The sequence below is a fragment of the Lycium barbarum genome, chromosome 11, assembly GCF_019175385.1.
Source record: "Lycium barbarum isolate Lr01 chromosome 11, ASM1917538v2, whole genome shotgun sequence".
Lineage (NCBI taxonomy): Eukaryota > Viridiplantae > Streptophyta > Magnoliopsida > Solanales > Solanaceae > Lycium > Lycium barbarum.
This window is the reverse complement of record NC_083347.1, coordinates 107,103,216-107,112,324: the sequence shown is the minus strand read 5'-3', so window position 1 is coordinate 107,112,324 and position 9,109 is coordinate 107,103,216. Positions and strand designations below refer to the sequence as shown.

General features: G+C 35.4%; 1 long non-coding RNA gene across 1 annotated transcript; it reads right to left on the bottom strand.

The window, feature by feature from the left end:
* Window positions 1–6,512: 6,512 nt before the first annotated feature.
* On the bottom strand, window positions 6,513–8,200 carry LOC132618767 (uncharacterized). The gene is made up of 2 exons (XR_009574300.1): window positions 7,127–8,200; window positions 6,513–7,004 (listed from the first exon to the last, which is right to left on the bottom strand). It is a non-coding gene; the product is annotated as an uncharacterized LOC132618767 (long non-coding RNA).
* Window positions 8,201–9,109: the final 909 nt, after the last annotated feature.

The window sequence follows — 9,109 nt, the reverse complement described above, 5'->3', positions numbered from 1 at the left end:
CATCACAGCTTTTCCAAGCATCACCCCCAAACTTAGTCTTTTAGCCTAAACTTTCAAAGCACTTAGGGAGGTAGGATGCCAAACATAGATAAGTAAAGAACAAAAAGTTAAAGCTTGTAACATGGTTGCCAAAGAAAAGGTTAAAGGCTCAAAGGGGCTTGACTAGGGAAAATATGTAAGAGTAGGAAATTTAAGGCACAAAAACGGTCCAAGGAAGGCCTAACATCATTTTTCATACCAAATTAGTCTAGTATTTTGCCTTAAACCACATTCCGGGCAAGTTCTAGACAACATATAATGCAAAAGAACTCACAAAGATCTCATCACACATGGCACATGGAACTTAAGTAGAAGATATCACGACCCATCCGCTAAGTCGTGACGAGTGCCTGGCCACTACTGACCAAACACCCCTATGCTCATACTTGTACCTTACTAGACAATTGGGTGGCCCATAAGACTCATAGTTGAACCATGCTAACTCATATCAGGATATTTAAGGACTATCAATCAGCTGTGTATATATATATATACAGAAAATAACAGTACAAGCCGACACGGCTGCTACATACTGTACAACAAAAGAGTGGAAGCCGATAAGGCTATATCAAGTTTAACTGTACTCAACTGTCTACAGACCTCTACTGGAGCATCAACTGTAGAAAGGACGGGACAGGGCCTCACCGTACCCGTCTACATATACATCAAACATAACATACAAAAACAAACAGCAGCTCCGGAACTAGTGGAGCGCACCAATAACAGCTGAGAAGAGGCTCTACTGAGCTGGATCGGCTCTCAGTCTATCTGTACCTGAGGGCATGAAAGCAGCCCCCCGAACAATAGGGGAGTCAGTACAGATAATGTACCGAGTATGTAAGGCATAAGTGTAATATGAACATAAGAACCATGGAGAACATCTGAACATGGAAGTCAATCTGGATGTCTGAAACTGCCTGTATGACTCTGTATAACTGAAGGGCCTCTAAGGGCGTACAATATGCATGCTTTCTTTTAAAACTTTTATAGTCATATATATGCACTACACTGCTCGGCCATGAAGGCGCAGTGTTATACTGCCCGGCCGTATAGGCACTGTGTTATCATCATCTCATCATCATCCCGCGTCCGGGACAGTATCATAAGCTGCCCATTGCAGTAGTGTGTCTGCCTGGCCATATAAACACAGTGTTATGCTACCCTGCCATGTAGGCACGGTGTTATAAAATAGCTGTATATATATATATATATATATATATATATGATAGCTGCACATATCTATCTACATTATATTAAAAGCATGAACTCCCTAACCTGAAAGTTAAATTGCGTAAATACCGTTCGTATTTAAAAGCATAATTACTTCTTATTCAAAAAAAAAAAAAGACCCCTTCACAAACACTTCGTACGAGCCGGCTTGCTCCTTCACTAAGAGTCACGCCTATTCATTCACATACAATTCATTAATATGAGCATCATTTTCAATTTCCATTCTCACTCCTCATTCTAAATTGTCATGGAATCCTCCTAATGTTTTCACTCCAATCTTATCATATTTTTGCCCACTATTATTATATTTATAAATTGGCGTTTGTTTCTACGTGATCAATTAGAATGATCAACAGGCTCCTGAGTCATGCCTTATTATTACACATCTTTTCAGGCTTCACGACATTTTGGTAAAACCATTTTTAATGTTATTTATTGATTAGGATAATGTGCTTAATGACTGAAATTCTCATGGAATCGAAACTTTTGCATCACTTTTACTGTCCATTGTTTGTTTTTCATATTCTGACTTTGTTTTATTTATTTAACCTCATAACTTAAAAGCTGAATTACTTAGATGGTATTCTACATAACTTAATATATTTAGTATAATATTTTTATATCACCAAAAAAATCTAATATGATTTGCTGTGTCTTTTCTTTAAAAGTTGTGTCCTCCTGAAAAGGAGTAACTTTCTCTTTGAATTAGTCGCAATTGCTAAGCTTTGAGAAAATCATGATGTCTCGCAGTAGCCAAGTGAGTTCTATGCCAACTGTCGACTGTCATAGTTATTCTGTAGTGGGTTATGATCATCTCCAAAACTTCTCCTTAGTTTCGTTGGATCTCGGCAAGTATGTCTACTATTTGCTATTACTTCGTGAGATTTCACTATGTTGTCATTATCAATCGTCAGGCTTCTTTGGTTTCCCACTTGGTGTTTGGTGTCAGCATTGGAGCCTGATTATATTCAGATTCGCGCCGCGTAGGACCCCATTCGGGGGAAAGCGCTCTCTATCAAGAATTTTTTTATATCTAGGGCTTGAATCTGAGACCTCTGATTATGGGTAGAGCAGCACCATCCGCTGGACCACATCCTTTGGCGGTAATCGTCAGGCTTCTAAAGTTTAAAAATATGACATTTTTATGTTCATGTTATATACTTTTTCCAATGATATAATTAATTAATAATTATTTGTGGCTAAGAAAATAACACAGTATACATATCTCTTCTATTGAGATAGCTACAATATGGTTTGTTGACTCTGTATTATATTATAACCATGATTCCTTAAACTTAAAAGTTAAATTATCTAAATATTCTTTTTATTAATTTGAATATTTTATTTTTACTAAAAAATTTAATTAAAGATACCAAATTTATTTGAAACGATGCATTTTTTCAATTCGTTTCTACTACATACTAACTGTTCGTATTACTTCTAATTTTTATTGTCCTTTCAACATGTCTTACCGTTGCTTGCCTTTTCCCTCTTGGTTTTTCATTTTTGATGGGTTTATATCAAAAGGTCTTCTTATTAACATGTCAATAAAAGGAGGTAAAGAGAGACTTGAATCATTTCAAATGTGAAACCATTTGATAAGTCCAGATATTTTCATTTCTTAAATATCGAAAGAGGTATGAATTAATCACAATCATACTTATCATAATTTCTTTTTCGATTCACTTTGGTATTCTTTTGGATTAGACTAAAAATAGAATATTGACCCATGAAAATAAAAGACGTATATTTTAAATGATGTGATCTAGCCATGTGATTTTCAACAAAATAAATAATTACACTAAATACTCCTATAATATAACATAGTTTCGGATACACTTCTTATATTTTAACATCAAATACTTACACCCCCTATATACTATGAAAAACTTACACTTACACCTCCCATAGAAGGTATATCCGAACTAAATATATAAAAAGAGTATTAAAATTATGAGAACATTTTTTAAAACTAAATGTATCTTTTGAAAGTCTCAAATAGAAACCGAACACAAATTATTTAATCAGATGACTAGAATATTACATATTTTGCAAAGTATTTTTTGTTTAAGCTCTTAAATATAATGTTGTCATCCCTATTTTTCTAAATGTATTTAAACCACTTGCATAACATAAATTCTAAAAAATAAAACTTCATCTAAATAAGTAAATTTAAGATAGTTTTGAAGCAAAGGTTCAAATAAACAAACTAAAGAAAAAATACGAATTTTATATATAATACAATATCATAATCTAACAAAAATTATAAATAACTTACATGTTTAAAGTGCAAAATAGTTATTATTAATGGTTTGTATATCTTATTAAGTAGTGTAATTTATATATAGGGGCATCGAACTGAATCATATTATAGGGATACTTAGTGTAATTAAACCCCATGTCTGGCAAAATAAACGTTAGTTTTTATAAAAGGTTAAAAGACATAAATACCTTTTTAAATAATCTACAACAACATACCCAGTGAAATCCCACAATGTGGAGTCTGGGGAGAGTAAAGTGTACGCAGACCTTACCCCTACCTTGAAAGGCACGAAGACTGTTTCCGAAAGACTCTCGGCTAAAGAACAAGCATGGCAAAAAAGGTCAGATAAGGTTAAATAATCTAAAATTCAAAATTTATAAATAAAAATTAAACAAATACACCAAGTTTCTGAAGGGATTTTAGATTAGTTACTAATATTCAAAATAATGTCTAACTAGCGACCTTTCAGATTAGTTATTAATGTTCAGAATAGTTTCTTGCTGCAGGGTCTTTTTATGTTTCTCGACACTAAACAACATTAAAAGCTTATTTGTAAAGCCTTCAGAATGGCTACTAACATATTTGGAGAGGAGATATATAAATCTTTAATTACACTTTGGATCCTATTTTAAGTTACAATGTAGTATTTCAAATAGAATATTTAAGCCAACAATTAATTCTTCCTTATTAAATACGTTAGCACTTATTACTGTTGATCACAAGAGTCCTGATTATACCAGAGCAACTTAAATGGATGAAAGGAACATACACTAAGAATATGATCTATAAGGAAGTACTAGGTACATAGATACACGTCATTACATGTTTCTATTCTACCTCATAAAATAAAATTAAAAGTAAAAGAATCATATATCTAATTAAACTGTTGTTCATCTTCGTAAGTTCAAACGATACTAATCAATTGGAAACCGTCAAGCATATCACCATACGACGATCACTTTAATTATTCACAAAAGCTTCTACTTTTCTCTTAATAAAATGTATGATTATTTCATTTTAATAATACTGATAGTAGTTTACAAATCATTATGACTTGCCATATGTACACGTGCAACGCACGTGCCGAGAAACTAGTATATATAAATGCATGAAAGACCCAGAAAAAAATACTTTGGACTCTTCTGATAATATAAGAACTCTTTGTGACATAAGAAACTAATATGATAAGCCTCTGGAGGCTATGATCAATCAACATAAGAGGCCAAGGACATGAATATCCCTACACTGTCTAAGAATAGAGTCTTTGGAACCCGTTTATTTGCTGGGTTCCTTCAGATAATAAGGATCTTCGTCACTACCATAATCATCACCACTATCATGTCTCACTTTGAATGATCCATAACATAAGCTGAGGCCACATATCCTGAATATAATCAAGAATTATGTAGCACACTAGACATAAGTTGAGGTCGCATGTTATGTAGCACTCTCAAACATAAGCTGAGGCCACATATTGTGTAGCACGCTCAGACATAAGCTGAGGCCACATATCATGAATATTACCTAGAATTATCTAGCACGCTCAATCACGTCATGAAATCATCTAGAACCTTAGACTCTGGAAATCTCTAGGATTGGAGTCGTCATAAGCATCTTCAGAAATTATAGACTTCTGGCATTTCTAGAAGTAAAAAAAATAATATTATGAATGTCATGTATGAAATCAAAACATAGGAATCATGCCTTTTGAAAGAAAGGTTTAACCTTAACATACCCTTTTGGACGACTTAACTTTAACTACTCAACACTTGTCCTCCCAGGCTCGTAAATCTATATTCAAGAAAATTTATATTATTGTCAGACTCACCTTTATACGCTTGTCTTAATCCTTCAAATAAATCTTTCTAGAATCTGCCGAAATTTCGGCAACACCTCCTCGGTTTATATCCCTAGCCCGATATCGCAATTACCAACAACCAACAACTAACAACAACAACAACAATACCAACATCAACAACATCATTACTAGCATTAACATACTCCATAAGACATCTCATGTGACTTTGATCTGATTTCTCCACCGACAAATTAACTATACGCTCATTTAATCATTCTACCTTCGAAAATAAACCTAAAACAACAATAATAAGGAAATATTAATACCTTAGTCTTATTAAAATAGCGATATGTCCGATGTTCACCTTGAATCCACACCAACTCTACCGCAAAATGATGCTATAGGCACAACTATGCACCACCCGAGCCTTGATTAACTAAAATTACTCAAATCTCTTAACTTTTTATGACCAAAATGACCCTATATGTTGCTGAGCTCTAAAATCTGATTTTTGGTGAAAAAATGGGGTTTTGCCCCTTTTATAAGGTTTTCAAGTCAAGTCGGGTCACTATAGCAGTACTGTCACAATTACTGTAGCACCGTTTCTGCTCTGTCAGCCTAACTTGTAACGTCCATAATTCTCTACTCTGATGTCGTATCGACGAGCAGCTTAATGTGTTGGAAACTAAACATGACGAAATTCATTTTAGGGTTTTGAAACACCTTAAAACTCCTAATATACAGGAGATGTCTCCATAATCCAAATGAAACAAATGGACTTAAAAAGTGTCTTTCAATCTAAATAGACTAATTAGTGAAAGAAAGAGCCAAAAATTGGGTCTAAAGGCCGAAACAAGAATCATTACTTCAATCATTTTTTCTTTTTCAAAGATTAAGAATTCATATGTCAAAGTTTAATTAAGTTGGTACCAAGCAAGCCAAAAGTTAGCCGAGGGGGAAAAATCACATCCCAACACCATTTTTACTCCTAAACTACCTAAAACTCACTTCTACACCTAACCTACAAGACTTATTTTCCTTAAGAAAGTGCCCAACTATCTATCATAAAGACAAGCCGACTCAAAACTACCTAAAAGCACCGGGTTCAAAAGACATTAGCATCTTCGAGAAAAGAACCGCGGCAAAGAAAAGCTAAGGATATTGCTAACACATGACAAAATATGGGCAAACAAAAACTGGCATATCATACTAATATAGGCGTCTCACATCAAAATCACAACACTTAAGCAGTTATACACCTCACAGCTATACCAATCCAATCCCGAGTGATACAGAGAAACCCACCCCAAACAAAAACGTTGCATTTTCCTCGATGCAATTATAAAGTAAAACAAAGTGTAGTGGAGCTCCCTTAAAAGATGGCGTCATGGCATAAGGGCAAGGAGTCTCTGTACTCGACAATAGCTAGCTATAGTGTATCTTCATTGTTCAGTTCTTCCATGAATTGTTTTGGATTACTAGAGGTCATTGAATGTCAAAAGTACCCGAAACTTTTAGTAAGACAAGTGAATGTTGCATAGCACAAGCAATTTGCTCGACATGCCTAGTCTTGAAGTGCAACACTTGTACAGGAGAACATCTTGAAATATAATCCCCGTGCCCATGGTGACCAAATGAGCCATCTCCACAAAAGTATTCAACTAAACAAGATTCCTACAGATACATACAACAAGTATTTAGAACCAAATTGCATCAATTGAACATAAAACCTGATAGTATGAAAAATGGTAGCCCATTCTTATATTAGATTCGTACTGAAGCAAAAAGAATTAAACCTGAAGCACATCCTGAGTGATTCCATCTAGCAGAAGCAATTAACCATATCCTCGTCGCCTAACCAACTAGAAGTACCCTCCACCGGCAAAACAGATACACAAAAAAAAAAAAAAAAAAAAAAAATTCATAAGCACATCGTTCAAATTACACAGGCGGGAACATCTAGCATGCTGAGGTAACTCATTTAGTAGTTGCGAATTATTCTACAGCAACTCGCACAGCACACAATGACTAGCACAAATGACACTCACAGTTGCTTGGCTTCACATCAGCAGTGACATAACCAATTGGTGTTGCTCGCCCCCACCCCACACTTACTACTAATCAACTACCAAAAGCGCTCTGTTACTCAGACTTCACCGGGGAATAAAATCATCTTTCAGACAATTCATCGAATAGCTTGTGTGCATCACTTGAGCAAGTCCTTTATGACAACGTGACGGGTGAATACCGTCCCAAAAAATGGGAATTATAGTTCAATCAATCAAAGATACATATTAGCCCAACAAACCACTAGAGTCTCACAATTTGTGATCTAAATTCCACACAAACAAACCATAGGAGTAGAAACGAAAGAAAAAAAATTCTGCCAGTAGAGAGAAATCCAGCCAGAGAGGGAGATGAAGGTAAAACCTTATCTGAACACTGCCGAGGTTGAGGAATGGCGGGGATCGAAACTGATGCGGAGGAGAGTCGTGAGAGGGGACAGTACATGGGTGTTCTTTTATTTTTGGACCAGGGGGGTAATAAGGAATAGCTTGAAATGTTAGAAGGAGAAAGGCTTACCTGGGCCTTTAAGTCATCTGCTGAACCTTCGGATTTGCCCAAGAATTGGCTCTTTTAAACTAACAAATATCCAGCAGCTTTTCACAATTTAGACACTGTTTTCAGCAACTTTTGGCACAAATTGTGGCTGCTACATATAACTCCATAATTTTCCCCAAATGAAGTCCAAAAAAATTTGAAATGCGATAGAATGGCCAAAATAATAAAATAAACTTACCAAAAAAGATTTAAAAAATGCTAAATTGAATTAAAATAAAGGAAATATGGGTTGTCTCCCATAAAACGTTGTATTTAATGTTGTGGCACGACATGAGTTGACTTACCACTTTTCTCGCCATTCGGAACATATGAATAGGGTACCCCAACTTGGACTCAAGTTTGTGACCATGAGTGGTGAGGGGTGGCAAGTAGATGAACCAGCCAAACGCCAATTTCTTCATTTTACACTTCTTGGCATTCAAATGAGGAATGTCATTTTGCCTTCTTAAGCTTTTAAATTGCAAGATGTCCGGCTCTTGTCTTTTTTCTTCGCCATCCGACATGAATTTATGTGGTTCAATTCTCATATCACCACACAAATTCAATGTTGAAAAGTGCTTGGAATGAGACATAAGGCTTCCAATTTGCAACTCTTTCCAATTCTTGACATTCTCTTTTTCCCTCGAATTAGAGCCAATATCTACCAGATTTTTCAAGTCATCGGTTGACTTTAATTTCTTTTCTTCTTTGGCATCTCCAAAAAGCATGGATTCAGTTGGAGGGTCTTCAATCCTTGATTCCTCATATCCATGATTGGCCTCCAATATGGGCATTGTTTTCTCATAGTGAGCATTTGAGAATTCTTCTTGATTTTGTCATGCCCATGGAGGATTTTTGTCTTCAATCATCAGGCCATTTTGGAGACTACTTTTCAAGTACTCCTCCAAGGCTTTCTGCTTTTCATTTACTCCTCCAAGTAGGTATCCATCATGAGCTTGAACTCTCCATTTTGACCATTCTTAACTTCTTCCACTTCCATTTCCCTATCATTGTCACAACAAAAAGTAGAATCATCATAGTGGGAGTTCGGGGAAGGGAAGGATATATAAGCACAATCAACGAAATGACCATTTTGACCGCCACATTTATCACACATGCTCCACTCATGGGTTCGAGATTGTGCGCACAATCCTCCCCCAGGAGACTTTAAACAAGTT